Source organism: Callithrix jacchus, chromosome 8 (genome assembly GCF_049354715.1).
Source record: "Callithrix jacchus isolate 240 chromosome 8, calJac240_pri, whole genome shotgun sequence".
In the NCBI taxonomy this organism is placed as follows: Eukaryota; Metazoa; Chordata; class Mammalia; order Primates; family Cebidae; genus Callithrix; species Callithrix jacchus.
Window position 1 is genome coordinate 75,852,137 of NC_133509.1, and position 18,219 is coordinate 75,870,355.

Consider the following 18,219-nt stretch of genomic DNA (forward strand, 5'->3'; position numbering starts at 1 on the left):
TGGGACCTATTTAAACTAAAGCACTTCTGCACAGCAAAATAAACCATTAACAGAGTAAACAGACACCCTATGGAATAGGTGAGAAAATATTTGTAAACTATGAATCTGACAAAGGTCTGACATTCAGAATCTATAAGGAACTTGACAAGCAAAAAACAACCACATTGAAATATGGATAACGGACATGAACAGATACTTTTCTTTTTTTTTTTTTTTAATTTTTTATTGGATTATAGGTTTTGGGGTACATGAGCAGAGCATGCAAGACAGTTGTGTAGGTACACACATGGCAGTGTGCTTTGCTTTTCTTCTCCCCTTCACCCACATTTGGCATTTCTCCCCAGGCTATCCCTCCCCACCTCCCCCTCCCACTGGCCCTCCCCTTTTCCCCCCCAATAGACCCCAGTGTTTAGTACTCCCCTTTCTGTGACCATGTGTTCTCATTTTTCATCACCCACCTATGAGTGAGAATATGCGGTGTTTCATTTTCTGTTCTTGTGTCAGTTTGCTGAGGATGATGTTTTCCAGATTCATCCATGTCCCTACAAACGACACGAACTCATCATTTCTGATTGCTGCATAATATTCCATGGTGTATATGTGCCACATTTTTCCAATCAGATACTTTTCAAATGAAAACATGCATGCAGACAACAAGCACTTGAGAAAATGCTTAACATTACTAATCATTAGAGTAACACAAATCAAAACCAAATGAGATGCTATCTTATGCCAGCCATAATGGCTATCATTAAAAGTCAAAAAATAAAGAAACTGGCAAGGTTATGGAGAAAAATAAATGCGTATACTGCTGGTGGGAATGTAAATTAGTGCAGCTACTGTGGAGAGCAGTTTGGAGATTTCTCAAAGAACTTGAAATTACCAATAGACCCAGCAACTGCATTTCTGGATATATACCCAAAGGAATATGTCATTATATCATAAGGACACATAAATGCATATGTTCATTGCAGCAACATTCACAATAGCAAAGCCATGGAATCAACATAGATGTCTATAGACAGTAGACTGACTAAAGAAAATGTTGTCCATGTATACCATGTAATACTGCACTGTCATAAAGACGATAACATCATGTCCTTTGCAGCAACATGGTTGCAGCTGGAGGCCATTATCCTAAGTGAACTAATGCTGGAACAGAAAACCAAATACTGAACATTCTCACTTGTAAATGAGAGCTTAACACTGAGTACACATGGACACAGAGAAAGAAATAATAGACACTGAGGCCTAGTTGGGGTGGAGGGTTAAAGGAGGGTCAGGATAGAGAAAAACATCTATTGGGTACAATGCTGATTACCTCGGTGACGAAATAATCTGTACACTAAACCCCCACACACATAATTTACTCATGTAACACTTGCACATGTATCCAACCAAAACTAAATTAAGAGTTGGAAGGGGGAAAAATGTTTTAAAATTATCAACATTTTTCCCAAAGGGGCTGCATCATTTTATAATATACAGGGTTTCAACTGCTCCAAATTGCCAATACACTCTTTATATTATCTGTCTTTTCAACAGCCATCCGAATGAATATAAAGTGGGACCTCAATGTGATTTGACTTACATTTAAGTAATGATGAATGATGTTGAGCACCTTTTTGTGTCCCTTTTGCAAGTCTTTGGGAAAACATCTACTCAAATCTTGTTTTATCATTTTTAAATTGAGTTATTTGTCTTTTTATTGTTAGGTTTTATGATTAATTATATACCCTGAATATAGGTCTATTGTTAGATACTTTATCTGAAAATATTGTATTTCATTCTGAGTTATCTTTTCAGTTTCTTGGTAGAGTTTTATAGTTTTAGCAATGCTTTGCTCCATAATCTATTTGGAATTATTATTATCTTTTGTATTGTGTGGATTGGGGATCCAACTTCATTATTTTGCATATTGATATCCAGTACAGAATTGGGGAAAAGACTATTTCTTAATAATTTTTTAAAAAGAGGTCACTTGAGATTCAAAGGGCAATTTAGGACACATCCTGAAATGTCTCTTAGGGAATCAGAACTATTTCCATTACTAAGCATACACTGACCTTACAAGTATATTTATTCTTGATCCATATTAAAGAATACCATAATTTGCAGCTAAATAAGACAATGGATATGAAAGTACATTTTACTATAATGTCTATTGAAAGCAATACTACCAACTTAATAAGACAATCACAAAATTTATTTTAATTATAACTTCCAAAGTTTTTTACTGCATAGTATTTCAGAAATTGCAGAAGCAACTTGATAGACAAGCTCACTGTCTTTTTTCCAAAATGCCTTGTAATATGCATTGTATATCACACACAAGAATTTAGCATGAAGATATAAAATTAACATAGTATTCATTTTTAAATTCTCCTTTGATAAAATGGTAAATGAAAACTGAATCACTGAAAATTTTTTCAATACGAAATGTAAAACATTTCTAAGAAAGAAAAATAAAGAGTTGTAAAAATATTAGAAACAATGAGAGATGAGGTTAGGTATAAATTATTCAAGTTTTAAACGGAAGTTTTCTGAAAGAAAAAAACAGATTAAAGAGAGTTGATAATCACAGGAAAAATGGAAGACAAACTTCCCATACTGAATAATTGTTATTTCAAGTCTAAACAAAATAATCTTGCATTTAGTTCCAAAGTATATAATACAAAAGTGAATTATAATCATCTCAAAGTTTTTAATCTACCTCATCAAATTCTAGAAAATATTCAACAGTATCATCAATATTTACAATATTTAGCATGAAAAGTATAATATCTCAAGGATTCTGTAACTAAATAAGTTATTGTGAACAAATAAAGAAAAAATAATGACAGCTGTACAAGGTTTCAGAAAAGACACTACTGATGAGTATCTTTCCTCTAATAAAAGATTAAACCCTAATAACATTCTTCAGTAATCAAACCGACTAATCAGATTGAAACTAATATTGGAAGTAACTGTGTCTGAGAAAATGTAGTGCCAGATGAAAACCCCTGTGTGGTTCTTTATGCTACAGGGACCAGAACATTGAGATAATGATGTTCTGTGCAGATTATAATTGAAAGGTCTATAGTTGATACTATCATATGAATCAGGGGGGATAACTGAGGCTTCTATGAGTTGTCAAGGTTCTGCCACATAAAAGTAATATCCAGATATGTCTTCTGTGTCTCTATAACAAAGGCACATCTATATAAGACTGTATTCTCATATTGCAGCATCACAACTGTTTGTGACTGTATTCCAGCTTACCTTAAAAATCATCTGCATGTGTCCACTTTTTCCTCTGAGGTCAAAATTTAACTGTGGGAGTGTATAGATGGCATTTACATGAAGACTTTCATAGTGCACATAAACAACATGCCTTCTTTGTTCTTACCTATAAGGGGTATTTATATTTTTATGATAAATAAAGAAGCTCCAGATAGCTTTCAGCTCATTCTCATGAAACTATAGAAATCATCAAGGCAATTAAAAAAGAAGCTAAGGAGTTTTCTTTACATTGGATTACATAAACCAGGTAATACAAATGCATTACCTTTAGAAATGAGGACAATATATTGCCACCGTACCAGACATGTATTTATATTTAAAAAATTAAATCATCAGTATATTCTTTATCATTATCAATATGATAATGATATATATGTAAGTACCAAGAATAAATCTACTTATGAAACATTTCACTCAAAGTGAAACTGCCTAGCAGTGGGTCATATTAATTGCAAATATCATCACAGAATGAATTTTGATGCTCATAAAAATCACACATATACATGTTTACGTTGACATGATAATATAGTCATGGATTTGAGTTTTATAACACCAGTAGTAAACAGTCTGCCAAGTGGCCATTGTGAATTTGTACTTTTGGAGTGGCAAGATGTTACAGGGACAAGTTTTTTTCTCAGAGTTAGTAGATATTATTAATCATCTTTTAGTCTTATCTGCAGGGTATTTGCTCTATACCTCACTTTGATTGTGGAAGACAGTGATATCTTTACTAGTTATAAAATGTATCCAATAATTCAAGCTTTGGCAACAAACAGAACACCTGCAACATTTGGTTTTCTTCTCTCCAGAGTGGCAACTTCTTATGTGTGTTATGGATACATGGTAAAAACATATCATATCAATTATTATAATCTGATCCAAATTTGACTAATAAAAACTGCATTTAGCTGTCAATCAAGCCTCCTTGAAATAGTGGGACAACAGCAAAATATAAAAATAAAATAAAACAGAAATTAAGCTTGACTTACATATGTAATCAAGGACACAATAAGGAAACAAGTGTTCTGTTCCTTCTTAACATAAAACTTAACATTCTCCACACAAAAACTGATAACATATCTTTCTTTTTCTGTAATACAGAAAAATGTTAAAACCCTACCTCTGTTTCAGCTAGTAGAGATGAGCACTTCAAAGTGTGAACGTTAACAGATAATTATGATACATGCAAAAAGCTGTTTGCAGAAACTGTGACTTTGTGGAAAGTTAACACAAATATCAAGCAACTAACTTTTGTTTCTCACAAGATGGCTCTTCTTGACAGTTTTGAGGAAAACATCACAGTATGGGACTCAGAGGCCTGGGAGTTTAAATACACATTCTGTCAATGAGCTGAGAAAATAACAAACCTTTGCTTTGGGAGATTAACATGTGTAAGTATCTTCTTGCTACTACTGAAAATGACATTCTTTGCTATTGGAATCTCTCCAACTGTGCATTGAAATAGAATACAATATTTAATGTTTGAGTAGTAAAACTTCATCCTAATTCAGAAAATATTGCTGTCTAGTTTTGATTTTCAAAAAATTCATTTTTTTTCAATCTAGCTAACTAAGGTCATTTTATATTTGAAAGAATATCTCCATTTTGAGTATCTCCAAAGAGGATGTTCACTGAGGAGTGTTTGATTCTAGAGGTATCTCTGAATCATTCATCTTGGAAGCTTACCAGAGACAGAACAGATCACAGTTTTACTTACAGTTTTATTCACAAAAATGACAAGAGTTTATTGACATTCAGTCCAACATTTCTTTGAAGAAATGTCTCCAGAAGAAACACTGGACTGACTGTCCAAGAGACAAAATTTAGTTCAAAGAAACAAATGGCAACAACATAATATAGTTATTCAACAATACCATTTAACATCATGTATGAAATCTCAGAAAACATCAGGATTTATAAATATAAAGCTTTGTGTAATGACTAATAAAATTTCCTTTAACAGAATTCGTACCTGCAATTACGGGATTCTTCCTACAGTAGGTCATGCAATGCCATCTGATTTTCTATGCTCTATGTTTATAAATGTATTATGGCTATCAATAAAAGAAGGTGATAATTCAGATAAAGAAAGTAATTTTATTGAATACAATTAGATACAGATTTTGGAGAAGACATTGAACATAAGCTGTCGGCAACTGAAGTAAAAAACTAATGACTTAGGGTAAGTAAATTAGATTTGCAAAACTATTCTTCAAATTTTCAGAATGAAGGCAGGACCTTAAACTTTTATTTTTACATTTGTATACCTAAAGCATTGATTTAAATTTTATTTATTTTCCAAAATATAATATTAAAAAATGGAAAAGTAAAGGAGAATACTAAAAGAGATGTATATATGGTTTGAAATTAATATCAAATAAAGTACTATTATAAATATAAGTAAAACAAATTGTGTGAAGATTATTATGCATTTAAATTAAAAGTAAAAATCAAAGATAATTTAAAAAAAATACGTTGGTGGTAAAAGTGATGTTATTTCAAAATGTCTAATTATTAGTCTAATTTTAATTTATGAATTCTAAGTTTTAGGTTCCAAAATAAAATAATGCCAAACTATTTGTGTCATATAGCAAAATGTAAAATGACATAGTTTTCTTTCATCCTTTGATAGGTTATTCATGAAAATATATATTATATAATCATAAAGGTATTTGACTGTTTATAGATAACCACCACTTTTAAAATAACTATCAGACATAAAAGAATATTCAACATAGTTCACATGAAACATAAAAGAGTAAATTATAAGATTGCACAAATATAAAACAAGGTAGTATATTTCCAAATATTTAAGTTATAGTAATTAATTCAATTTCATAAGAGACAAACACTTGAGGTTAATTTAAATAAATCCAAACTATATGCTGTTTACAAGTGATTTATTTAAAACTAAGAACTAAGAATAATTAAAAATAAAATATGACAAATAAGTATGTCAAATAAATGTATCCCTAAAGCAGACAAGAACAGCAATATTATTTGCAGACCAAAAATAATCTAAGGCATAAAGCTGTCTTGCATATTATTCCAAATATACAAACAATTACATGTATCATAATGTAAGGTTTCATGCTCCAGTGCTTTTTTCTTAATTTCTTATGTATTTGAAATTTCTTTCCTCCTGGCCCCACCTAACTAGTGAAAATCTATTGTTTACTAAGATTCAGTTCAAGAATCATCTTCCGTATAAATTTTCTCAAATGCATTCCATTCCTACCGACTCTTTCAACAAAAAAATTTGAACATATTCTCTGTTGTATAGTTTCCATCTACATATATTTGTTAAAGTTCTCATCACTCTGTATAATATCTATTTATCAGCCAACTTATCAAACAGATTGTAAATGCTTTAAATTTAAGGTTCTAGGTCTCATTCGTCATTGTGGCAGAGATGGGCTAATCATTCATTAAGCCTACTTTTTCTACTTCACGGGGACACAATTATATGTTATTTCTCAGCCTTTCTTATAATTAGGTGTAGTTATACACTTTAAGGGCTTTTCCAAACAAAGTTTCCATTTGCCATCCTCTATGCCATTTTTGTTTCTCCTGGCTTGATGCCTATGACCATGGTAACTCAAATGCTGGAAGTAGATGCCTTTCTAAATTACCATAATGGGCGTGTGGGCTTTATCTCACATTGGCTAGCATTACACAAATTGATATTATTTTTTACACTTAATACCTAGCACTTTATAACAGCTCAATAATAATTGCTGAATGAAAAAGTAATATTTCTTTATTCTCTGTTCAAAGTTATAACATATCTCCTACAAACATAAAGCAGCTCTCTTCAACCATCCAACATATTCCTTTCTATCTAGTAATGTGAAATATGTTGTGTACTCAGTAGTCTATCCAGAATCCCATTAATGTATTGATACTTTCATTGAATTTGGATACAACATGGAGTTTAAATAGTTATGTACTACACATTGACTAAATATTAATTGGATTAATGTTCTTAATATTTTTTGTAAATATTGAAATAATTCATTTACAATAATGATTTTATAATTATATTGTATAATTACAATTAATATAATTGTAATATTTTATAATTTTAAAATTTTACAATTATATTAATTGTAATTATACAATTAATTATATTTGTAATATAACAAAAATTAAAAAATATAATTTTTATAATTATAAAATATTATAATTATATATTATATTCATATTATTGATTATATTTTATAATTATAAAATATAATATTTTATATATTTTAACTATAATTATTTTTTATTTATATTATATATAAAATATAATATTTTATAATCATAAATATTTAAATAATATAAAATATTAAATATATAACATATTTATAATTATAAATATTATAATTATAAAAATTTATAATTATATTTATGATGTAATTATAAATTTTTTTAAAATAAAATTTTATAAAATTTTTTATAGAATTCTTAATAAAATAATATTTTATAATTATAATATTTTATAATTATGATGCTGTTATAAATCTTTATTAAATGTTAAATGAAATAAGTAGCCCTATAAAATTTCTGCCTGTTGAAGCTCAAATATAAATTGTTTTTGATTTGAAAGAACATGTATATTTATAGTATTCATAATTTCTTGAATTATTAGAGAATATATGGAATCATTGTTGTGTTTAAACTGCTTTTCCTTGCACTGCAGGCAAGGCCTTGAAACTTTACTTGTATATTACAGGTAAAAAAATACCATTATATTAGGCCATTATAGAGTTTTTGTTAGAGAGGAGAGAAATAACAACACCCTCCCCTCCCTCCAGAGAAGAACAAAACAGGTAGAAAAGGAGATGTGGTTGAAGTATCTTTAAATAATACGATTATAAATAAGCACAGAGGTATGTGTGACAGATTGCACTGCCTAAAATGTTTGCTGCCACTCTCCCTGTGGAAGGATTCTGTATATCTTACCCATTGCCATCAAGCTTAACTGTGAGACTTGCTATGAGCAATAAAAGTGAATATAAATGTTGTGTGAAAGCCACCAGAAGCTTCCACTGTAACGATGATGTGGGCCAGAGCATCAGCATTTATAACATAAAGAGGAAATCAGCATTTTTCTTTGAGTCACTGAGATTGGAAGATTATTTTTTAGCAACATAATTTAGCATATATAATATTGCTTATCACTTTTTGCTAGTCTTAGCACTGAAAAAGGCTCCAAAGGGCATTCATCTCATCATATAAACAGGAAACATAAACCATCAGAGAAAATAATAACTAGTACATTCAGAAAAGTATCCTTTCTTATCAAAATTTTGAATAGGCTCCCAAGAAAGCGTATTTACAGGATGAAAGGAAACAAAGGGCAAATAATGTGGCCCTTACCAGAGGGCAAAAAGGAAGACTAGTATCTTGGAATTCACTCAGTAAGACAATAAAAATTAAATAGAAATGAACATATAAACTTAGAGGGAGAAATGATTATATTATCTTTATAAATTTAGTTCTGTTTCTTATTTGTGATTCTTTTATCAGTGGAGCTCATATCTAGTTTTTTTTTTCTTACTCTATATGCCCTTTAGACAACAATGTATATTACTACCCAGAGGTGAATGGTTCTAGGCTAGTTTCCACTTTGTCTTTTATGTTTTAGATAGATATAAACTGCTACTAAATATCTCTATATGATATTCCAAAGGTACCTTCCTGTCTTTCACCTGCGTGAGTAGTAATAGCATTCTTCTAATATTTCGACCAAAGTCACAGGAGTTATTCTATGCACCTCTCTCATTTAATTAATGGTTAATAAATCCATTTATTTATATTTTTAACCTTCCTTTGATTAGAGCTTCTTTTGCCCATAATTCCCAATGTTTCACTTGCATTATTATATTCATATCTTAGTTTATCTCTAGACTCAGTATGTATATGTTCATCCTCAACAATAATGCTTGAAAAATCTGTCAGAAATGTAAATTTAAACATATAAATGCCTCTTCTGTTTATAAACTTAGTAAATCTCCATTTACCAAAACAAATGACCAAACTTTGCAGCACATAATTGCCAGCTCTCATGATCTTCTCTTGTTTTTTTCTCTGAAATAATTTTCTACCACTTTTTTCATAGAACCTACATATGGACCACTCACTAGCAAAATGCTTTATCATAAAGCACAGACTATAGGCATGTATGTCAAAAATATGGTCAAAGAATACTCAAATACACCAAAATATAGTATTTCTTCCATATGTAATTGTAAAGCGTTTCACTTGTAATTCTCAGCAAGTTTGTTTCAGTTACTTGTTTTTTCTTGACACTGATCCATATGGCATTAGGACAAAGAAGCTAAGTACTGATAGTCCCTGACACCGTGCAAAATAATCTCAACCATAAATAATCAATTATTCTCACCGCCCAACTAAACAGATTTCAGAAGTGTATTTTTCTATAGTGTCTATAATGATACAAAAATGTGTTGTTACATTGTGTGTGCACACACTTGTGCAATATAGTGTTTTTAAAGCATATTCCACTCACATCTTATAAAAGGGATTAATTTAAACTGACAAAATATTTTTTAAATGAATGATTCAAGTTGTACACAAATAAAATTTAGGAGAAGTATCTTACATATGTGCCTCAAGCTTAAGAAACAGCTCTCTATTCTCATTGTTTGTCACAACAGGGGGTTTCATTGGATGAATGGCTTTGAGATCACATTAAATGCCTTGAGGCTTTATCCAGATGCTAGAACAAAAACTTAGACAACATATTCCACTCTTGTGGAAATCAGTCTGTTACAAATCTAGGTGCAAAGATCTACAGCAGAGTATTAAAAAAAATTCTGCAGAGGCACTAGACCAATTAATGATGCCTCTCTCTTTTTAATCATAACTTTAACCATCACAAAACTATAAAGCAGGACTTCAGACAACAGTAAGGGAAAACAAATAAATGCATTTGATTATTTTTCAGTCTTCTGAATCCTGACATACACAGTTGAAATAAATGTGATTCTTGTTTTCCATACACATTAACACCAAAAGCAAGTCATTGCCATAATTTTGCCTCTTATGAAAAAGATAAATTTTTTAAACTCTCCAAAGTCAAACTCACCTTTTGCTATGTCTTATGTTAACAAATCTTTGTTTTTATGTTTTGAATACTACATTTTCTAATATGTAAAGTTAATTTATCTGGCTTTTAATGTTTCCTGGATATGTATTTTAGGGGAAAACATATTGTTTTATTTTTAGAATAACTATAAGCAAAATAAAATTTATTTTTATTCTCCCATTTTATTATTAAACCTGTGCCTCAGTAACAAGAATTAATTTTAATACTCCTCTAGGAAACGCTGTCTCTGAAAAGCAACTGTTTTATTGTGCAACATTATAATCACATGCCAAAAGGAAACAAATTATTTTTTCTGAACTGCACTAATGCTTCTTCTCCATTCAGTTGAATAATTGAGTTTATGGTGCAATACCTCAATACCAATTGAGATTACCTCAGCTTGCAGAGAGGCCATCAGCTGTCTGAACCCCCAGATTGCATTGAGCATGCTAATAAGGAATAGAGCAAAAGTGAAAGATGGACAAAACAAAAATAAAAACGAAACAAAGAAACAAAAAAGTTAAAAAGTTTGTATACCCTGTATAAGTAAGAGTGTAAAGGAAAGATAAAAGCTACAAACACAACAAGTTTCTGGTAACAGTAGTTCGTACTATTTCTCATAGTTTTTTTCGTTTTTCCTTCATCTTACCACTTACTATATAATCCAATTTTTTCTCCTCACTAAATTTTTTATATTATTTTATAAATGAAGTGAACAAGCATAAATTTCCCCATATTTCTCACTACCTCTTGGAATGTACTTAAGTCCGCATCTAGTATGAAGTCAGCCCTATCATTTATATTTATTATTTAAAACTTATGCTCAGGCAGTATTTTTATAGCCCCTATAGGCCTCAACAGTTTCAAACTCAGTCTCAATTAATTTTTTTCTCTAAAAACTAGGTATATGTGTTCATGTCTCAAAGAAAAGGGAAATTCAAAAGTAGAAGCATCTTATAGAAGTTTAGCAATGCAACGTGAAACACTTCAAGAAAGACTAAACAAAAATGAAAAAGGACTATATCAACATATACCAAATTAAAAAAAAAAATGGAGGATAGGGGAGAAAGATAATATACTTAACTTTTAAAAAAGAGGATCAAAGAAATAAATAAATGATTTTGCATTGGCACACAGAGCCAGAGAAAGACTTCGCCTCTATGTGTATCAACTCTTCAAAATCCACACTGTAGAGACGACTAAATCTGTGAAGTTTCAGAAACATGCCAACATCTTAAGATGAACCAATTAGATGGAGGCCTATATGTGTTTGGACTACTGAAGTTGACTACTGAGAGATTAGGAATACTGACTCTAAAAAGGACATGAAAGCTTAACAGAATAATCCAAATGCTAAGGATATGCTACGTAACAAGTTTTTGTAGAGCCTACCATTATATGCATATTTTAAAAATTAACCCAGTGAGAAAACAGAACAGCAACCAGGTAGTCTAACAAAACCTACAGGCATCCTCACTAAGCAAACTCCTCTCATATTACCTTTTCTTTAGCTATAAAAATGTCATAAAAATACAAAATTCCTTGCCCTAACAGTTTATTGAAAGAAAAGTCAAATTACTTTAAGATGGCATAAAAAGAGAACCAAAATTTTATGAAAGATTATATATGAACGGAAATATGCACACATGAATAAGATAAAAAAGATATAAAATAAAAATGTTCAAAATACTGCAATATAAAATATAAAAGAGGAAAGAAACAAAAGATACGTGTAAAAGCTGCCACAATAAGAAAAATAAATTGAGGAATATAAGAAATGTTTGTAAGTCAATGAAATAAAAAGCATAATTTCTTAACATAAAATGATTGATTAAAAAATAATATAAAAAGTAAAATTTCAAACTTAAGAAAACATATAAAGAATCAAGACAATATCATTGAATACTTAAATAGTAAATTCAAATTAACAGTACAGATAATTGCAACAGTATAGAAAATTGAATTATTTCAAATAGGGCTTTGAAAATCACTGTGAATAGAGATCAAAAATGACTAATTAATCAGTTATAAATAAGGGAATACATATGGAAGACAAGGATATTCAACAAAATATAATCAATATTTCTGAGGCAGAGAAGTCACCAAATGGCAAGGATTTATTCAGCTGTATACTACAAAAGCATTTCCTTGAAATTGGGGGAGTTAAAAACCTGAGTTTTGTTAATATGCACTCTGCCGAGGGAAATTTGTTGCAGAATGTTCAGTACAAGATATTTCATACATGTTTTTGTTCCTTGACTATAACAAATTTTGTGAACAAAATGAAAAAAAATTACTTCTTTCACAAAGCTTTCACATGTCTTTTGGAAATACGGTATAAAATGTGCCAAGCCAATGGCGGAATTAATTCTAGTTGACTTTGACAGAGCAGTTTCTATGTTCTTTTAACTTATCTATATTTTTTAAGTGTCTGAAGCTATTCTATGAATTGGTATTTTCTTTTACTAACTCCCTTATCAGTAAACATTTGTCTCCCACAAAGTTACTTTTCTATTTACTGTAAATATCCTAGAAAAAGGTATTAAATATTTTGGTAGAATTTCCAAAATTTTACAGGAAGAAAGAAAGAAAACTTCAAGAATGTATGTTTTTTATTTATTTACTGAGAGATGGAGTATTGCTCTGTCTCCCAGGCTGGAGTGCAGTGATACAATCTCCACTCACTGCAATATCTGCCTCCTGGGTTTAAGCAATTCTCCTTCTCAGCCTCCTGAGGATCTGGGATTACAGGCATGCACCACCACGCTGGGCTAATGTTTGTATTTTTAGTAGAGACAGGGTTTCTTCATTTTGCCCAGGCTGGTCTCGAACTCCTGACATCAGGTGATCAACCTTCCTCAGCCTCCCAAAGTGCTGGGATTACAGACATGAGAGGTCATGTCCAGCCAAGAATAAATACTTTGAATATATTTAAAATAAATTGTAACAGATAGCAATTATATGGCTTAGGATACACTGAAAAAGCAATTTTAAATTTTAGTACATGTAAGGTGAAATCGGACAGATTCTGGTTTAAGTCTAGCCTGTGTTACCTAATCTCTGAATTACTTGGTGAATTTTACTTATACACCCTACATTTTTTTCTCTAATTATACAACATGGATAATAATATTTACCTCATAGGATTATCATGATATAAAGTATGATTAGATCCTTATATTCTGCCTGTAATCATTACAGGATACAAGTTTGTTCTTAATGCTATTTTTATTTTCTATTTATTCTTCGCTTGTTTTATAAGTCAAAAACACATCTGGAGAAAGATTTAGACAGCAATGTTCAATACTGTGTGAACATTAGAACCACTAGGGAAGCTTTTTAAAAACACAGATGCCTGAATCCTATCACCAGGGATTCTTATATAATTGGTCTTGAGAGGGAATGAAACCTCAATATTTTTATTTTCCCCAGGTGACTATTTTGTGCATCCAAGTTTGAGACCCACTTATTTAAAAACACTTCAGTTTGTACTGTCTGACTAGATTATTTTCACATTCTTTAAATACTGTCATTCACATTTCGTTGAGTTGTGTCTACCATATAAAACATTTGCAATCTATCAAACACAAATCCTTGTCAATTTTACCTCTCAAATATTTTTAAGCCAACTTTCTACTCAGTTTTCCTCATATTAGCAGTCAGGCCTTCATCTTCTCCTACCTGGATTATTGCATAATTTCCCACTGCTCCCTCTTTCCAGGCTTGCTCTTTGTAAATGTATTTGTTGGGCTAGAATGAAACTCTTACCTACTAAAACTTTTCATTGCTTACTTATCCTTGAGGATGGAGCACAGATTCTGTGCTTTCTTCTTCAATGTCCTTTATCACTTTTCTCCTCTTTAACAATTAAATTGAACACACGATCTTGATTCAAGCACCACCAAATGCACTGTAGTGCCATAACTTTACATAAAGTGTTGCTTTTTCTTCTTGAAATGCCCTTCATTCCTTTGTTTTTCTGTATCATCCTTTGATATTTATCTCAGAAATTAAGGCCTCCTGAAAAACCCCTAAACTCACTGTGTCAGGCAAAGAGTGCACCTCCTATGCTCATAAAATTCTCATTGCATTAATCACCTTATTAAAGTGGTTAATTCTTTCAGATAATATGTTCTACAATGAAAGTATGGTGTATAACTCATCTTATTATATCCAAAGGTTAACATACTCCTGTTGCAATCAGTTATGTGAGTTGATTAAAATGATTGAAGGAGCATAAAATTATAATATCAGTAGAGACTTTGTAGCTTCTAGAGTAGAAATTCCCCAAATGACAAGTAAGAACATTTTTACCAAGCCTTTAAGAATCTTTTGGTATTACTTATAGCTAAAACTAGCTTTAGGGTTACCACATACAAGGATGGAAATGTTCTATTACATATTGTACAGAGTCATGCTTTATGCCTTGGGATATACATGTGGCATCTCACCCACTTAAATTACACAGATCATATGTGGGGGCCCAGATTAGATCTACCCAAATAGGCTTATACATTGAAGCAATAACTTTTTAAGTTATGCATCTCATTATGTTTACAAATTTACATAAAACAGCAATCTCCAGTTAAGCCTAATATCTTTTAAAATTGATAGAACTAAAAGTGTATATATTTTCAATCTTATACTCTTTGATTCTTTACTACAATGGCTATTCAACATGAAATCCCCGTTTAATAACTCATCACCCAAATAAAAGTGATCCTTTTCTCTTCAAAATAATTTACTTATTTTAATCCTGAGAAATAAATTTGTAAAATGACATTATGAGAAATTAAAAATTTTAAACTGACCAGATTTTAACATATATTTTTTTCTTATAATTGATTTACACAAGTGTGACAGAAAAGCATTGCATTTGTTTGTCTCCTTGAAAAGATCTTTGGATCTTGCCCTACCCAGCAGACCTATACCTTGCCTTAATGCTACCTATAGCTGGAGTTTATCTCATACCATGAATAGCCAAGCATCACATGGACTATAACCTAAGGAGTATTCCACAAAAATAAACCTGATGGGATCATTACATAGATGTCATATCTACAGATTTTAAGAATTGGAGACTATCTCATAGACTTTCTCAAGATCATAATCAATTCTTAACTTCAGTGTGGTACATTTACAAGCAATGCAAACAGTGTAAGATCCTAGCACAGATATCAAACCAGAAATTATATGACTTGAATGGCTTGGAATAACGCGGCTCATTTGGGGCATCCAGCACTTCCAGTGTTGGGTAAGTATTGTTTTCAGCAGTCACAGTGTCCAAGTAGATGATTCATCCTTGTTATTAAAGTCTTATAATTACTTAAAATAACTTTAGTATTCTGTTACAATTTTTTTCAGGTTGTAAGAATGTTCTTAATGATGGTACTAATTTGCTTGATATTTTTCCTACATCTTTTATGACTTTAGTGGGGAATTTATTTTTGTAACACAATCAGATATTTCACTTTTATTGAATAAAAGAAAGGCATTGAAATGGTATTGCCAATTCTTTTAGAGACTACTTTCACTTTCAACAATTGATGTTGAATACTCAGTTACAAAATAGTCACTTATCATGGTTATGATAAAACCATGATACCATATGAACCAAAATATTTTTTTGTTCATATACATAGTATCATTTGTTTTCAAATTGCTACAAAGATTATCAATGAAAACAAGTTTAGTTTTGGACTTCAATTTGCCCAAGAACCAAGCAAAATTAAGGAACCACTTTCCAAGTTTAGAAGCTTCCTTCTCATATTCAATGATTCTTGGTATTTCACATTTTTAAATTTTAACTTTTAATTTTTGTAGGAATATAATAGGTGCATATGATATATGAGATATTTTGATATAGACATATATATGCCATATGAACAGTGAACGGGAACCCACCAAAAGTACACTATGGCTAAGACATTGAGGCAAGACAATGTAACTCTTCATTTCACTAATAATCTACTCTAAATAATCTGATGCCTGAAATAAATAAGATACAAACTTTTACTATATATGTTACAGAATTAAAAAACATGTTTGTATCAAAATATAGTCAAATAAATAATTATATATCCTTATAATGAAATGAATGTGTTTATCAAGAGATAAAACATATTTAAAAATAAATGCCTTTGATTTAGAATTGAGTAAGAAAGAAAAAGTATTCAAAGTTGTATTTCACATACTATATCAAATATATAATGAAGTATGTATAGAAAAAAACAGAAATGAACACAAAAAATGTTATGTAGTTATTATCTATAGCAGAGAATCATGATTTATATTCTGTGAAATTGCTTTGTATTTTCTATTCCCCTTTTTATAATAAAATTTTAAAAAATAGAAAAAGAAAAAATGTATGTAGATCATATTAGTAATAGAAAGTATACTTAAATGTTTGTTTTTTTATTTTTACAGTATATTTAGCTTGAAAAGTGATTACATATGAATGATTTTAAAATGCACATAATTTTCTCTGGGCCAGACACCTTTTCTACTGCTTCAAAAATATTAACTCACTTAATACTCCTAACAACCCTGATGAGACTATTTCTATTATAATGCCTGTTTTACAGGTGGGGAAACAAAGGCATGGGATGCTAAGTAAGTAGTCTACAAAAAAACACATCTTTGGTGGGGGAGCTGAGATTTCAGAGTCTGTGCCATGAACTACTACAATGTTCCCCCAAATAATGATTATAACATTTTATCTCTTTTTAAAGGTAATTGATTAATTATAGTTTGTTAAATAATAAAATTGCCTTTTCTAAAAATCAAATTAATATTTATAAAACCAGCCTACCAAGAAAACAATTATTCTTTTACTTTTGCTGATATTACTTAATATGGTTTGTCTGTATCCCCATCCAAATTTCAACTTGAATTGTGTCTCCCAGAATTCCCACATGTTGTGGGAAGGACCCAGGGGGAGGTAATTGAATCATGGGAGCTGGTCTTTCAAGTGCTAGTCTTGTGATAGTGCATAAGTTTCACAATATCTGATGGGATTATCAGGGATTTCCACTTTTGCTTCTTCCTAATTTTTCTCCTGCCAAAGCCATATAAGAAGTGGCTTTTGCCTTCCAGCATGATTCTGAGGCCTCCCACTAAATGTGGAACTGTTAAGTCCAATTAAACCCTTTGTTCTTCCCAGTCTTGAGTATGGTCTTTATCAGCAACATAAAAATGAACTCATACAGTAAATGAATGAATACAGTAAATGAACTAATACCAGTAGAGAGGGATGTTGCTAAAAAGATACCCAAAAATGTGGAAGCAGCTTTGGAACTGGGGAATAGGCAGACATTGGAACAGTTTATAGGGCTCAGAAAAAGACAAGAAAATGTGGGAAAGAATGACTTTGACAAAAATTCTGACAGCAATATGGACAATAAAATCCAGGCTGAGGTGGTCTCTGATGGAAATGAGGAACTGTTGCGAACTGGAGCAAAGGTGACTCATTACGTTTTAGCAAAGAGACTGTTAGAATTTTGCCCCTGCCCTAGAGATCTGTGGAACATCGAACTTGAGAGAGATGATTTAAGGTAACTGGCAGAAGAAATTTCTAAGTAGCAAACCATTTACGAAGTGTCTTTGGTGCTGTTAAAGGCATTCAGTGTTATAAGGGGAGCAGAGCATAAAAGTTTCAATAATTTGCAGCCTGACTATGCAACAGAATAGAAAAACCCATTTTCTGGGTAGCAATTCAAGCCAGCTGCAGAAATTTGCATAAGTAGTAAGGAGCCTAATGTTAATCCTCAAGACCATGGGGAAAATGTCTCCCGGCCATGTCAGAGACCTTCATAGTAGTCCTCTCATCACAGGCCCAGAGG

General features: G+C 31.0%; 1 long non-coding RNA gene across 1 annotated transcript in view; it reads right to left on the reverse strand.

Annotated features, from left to right (window-relative positions):
• Positions 1-3,260: 3,260 nt before the first annotated feature.
• LOC144577512 (uncharacterized) overlaps positions 3,261-18,219 on the reverse strand; it is a 36,084-nt gene continuing 21,125 nt past the window's right edge. Inside the window, exon 3 of the long non-coding RNA XR_013521649.1 lies at positions 3,261-3,388. This is a non-coding gene — a long non-coding RNA (uncharacterized LOC144577512). The remainder of the gene's footprint in view (positions 3,389-18,219) is intronic.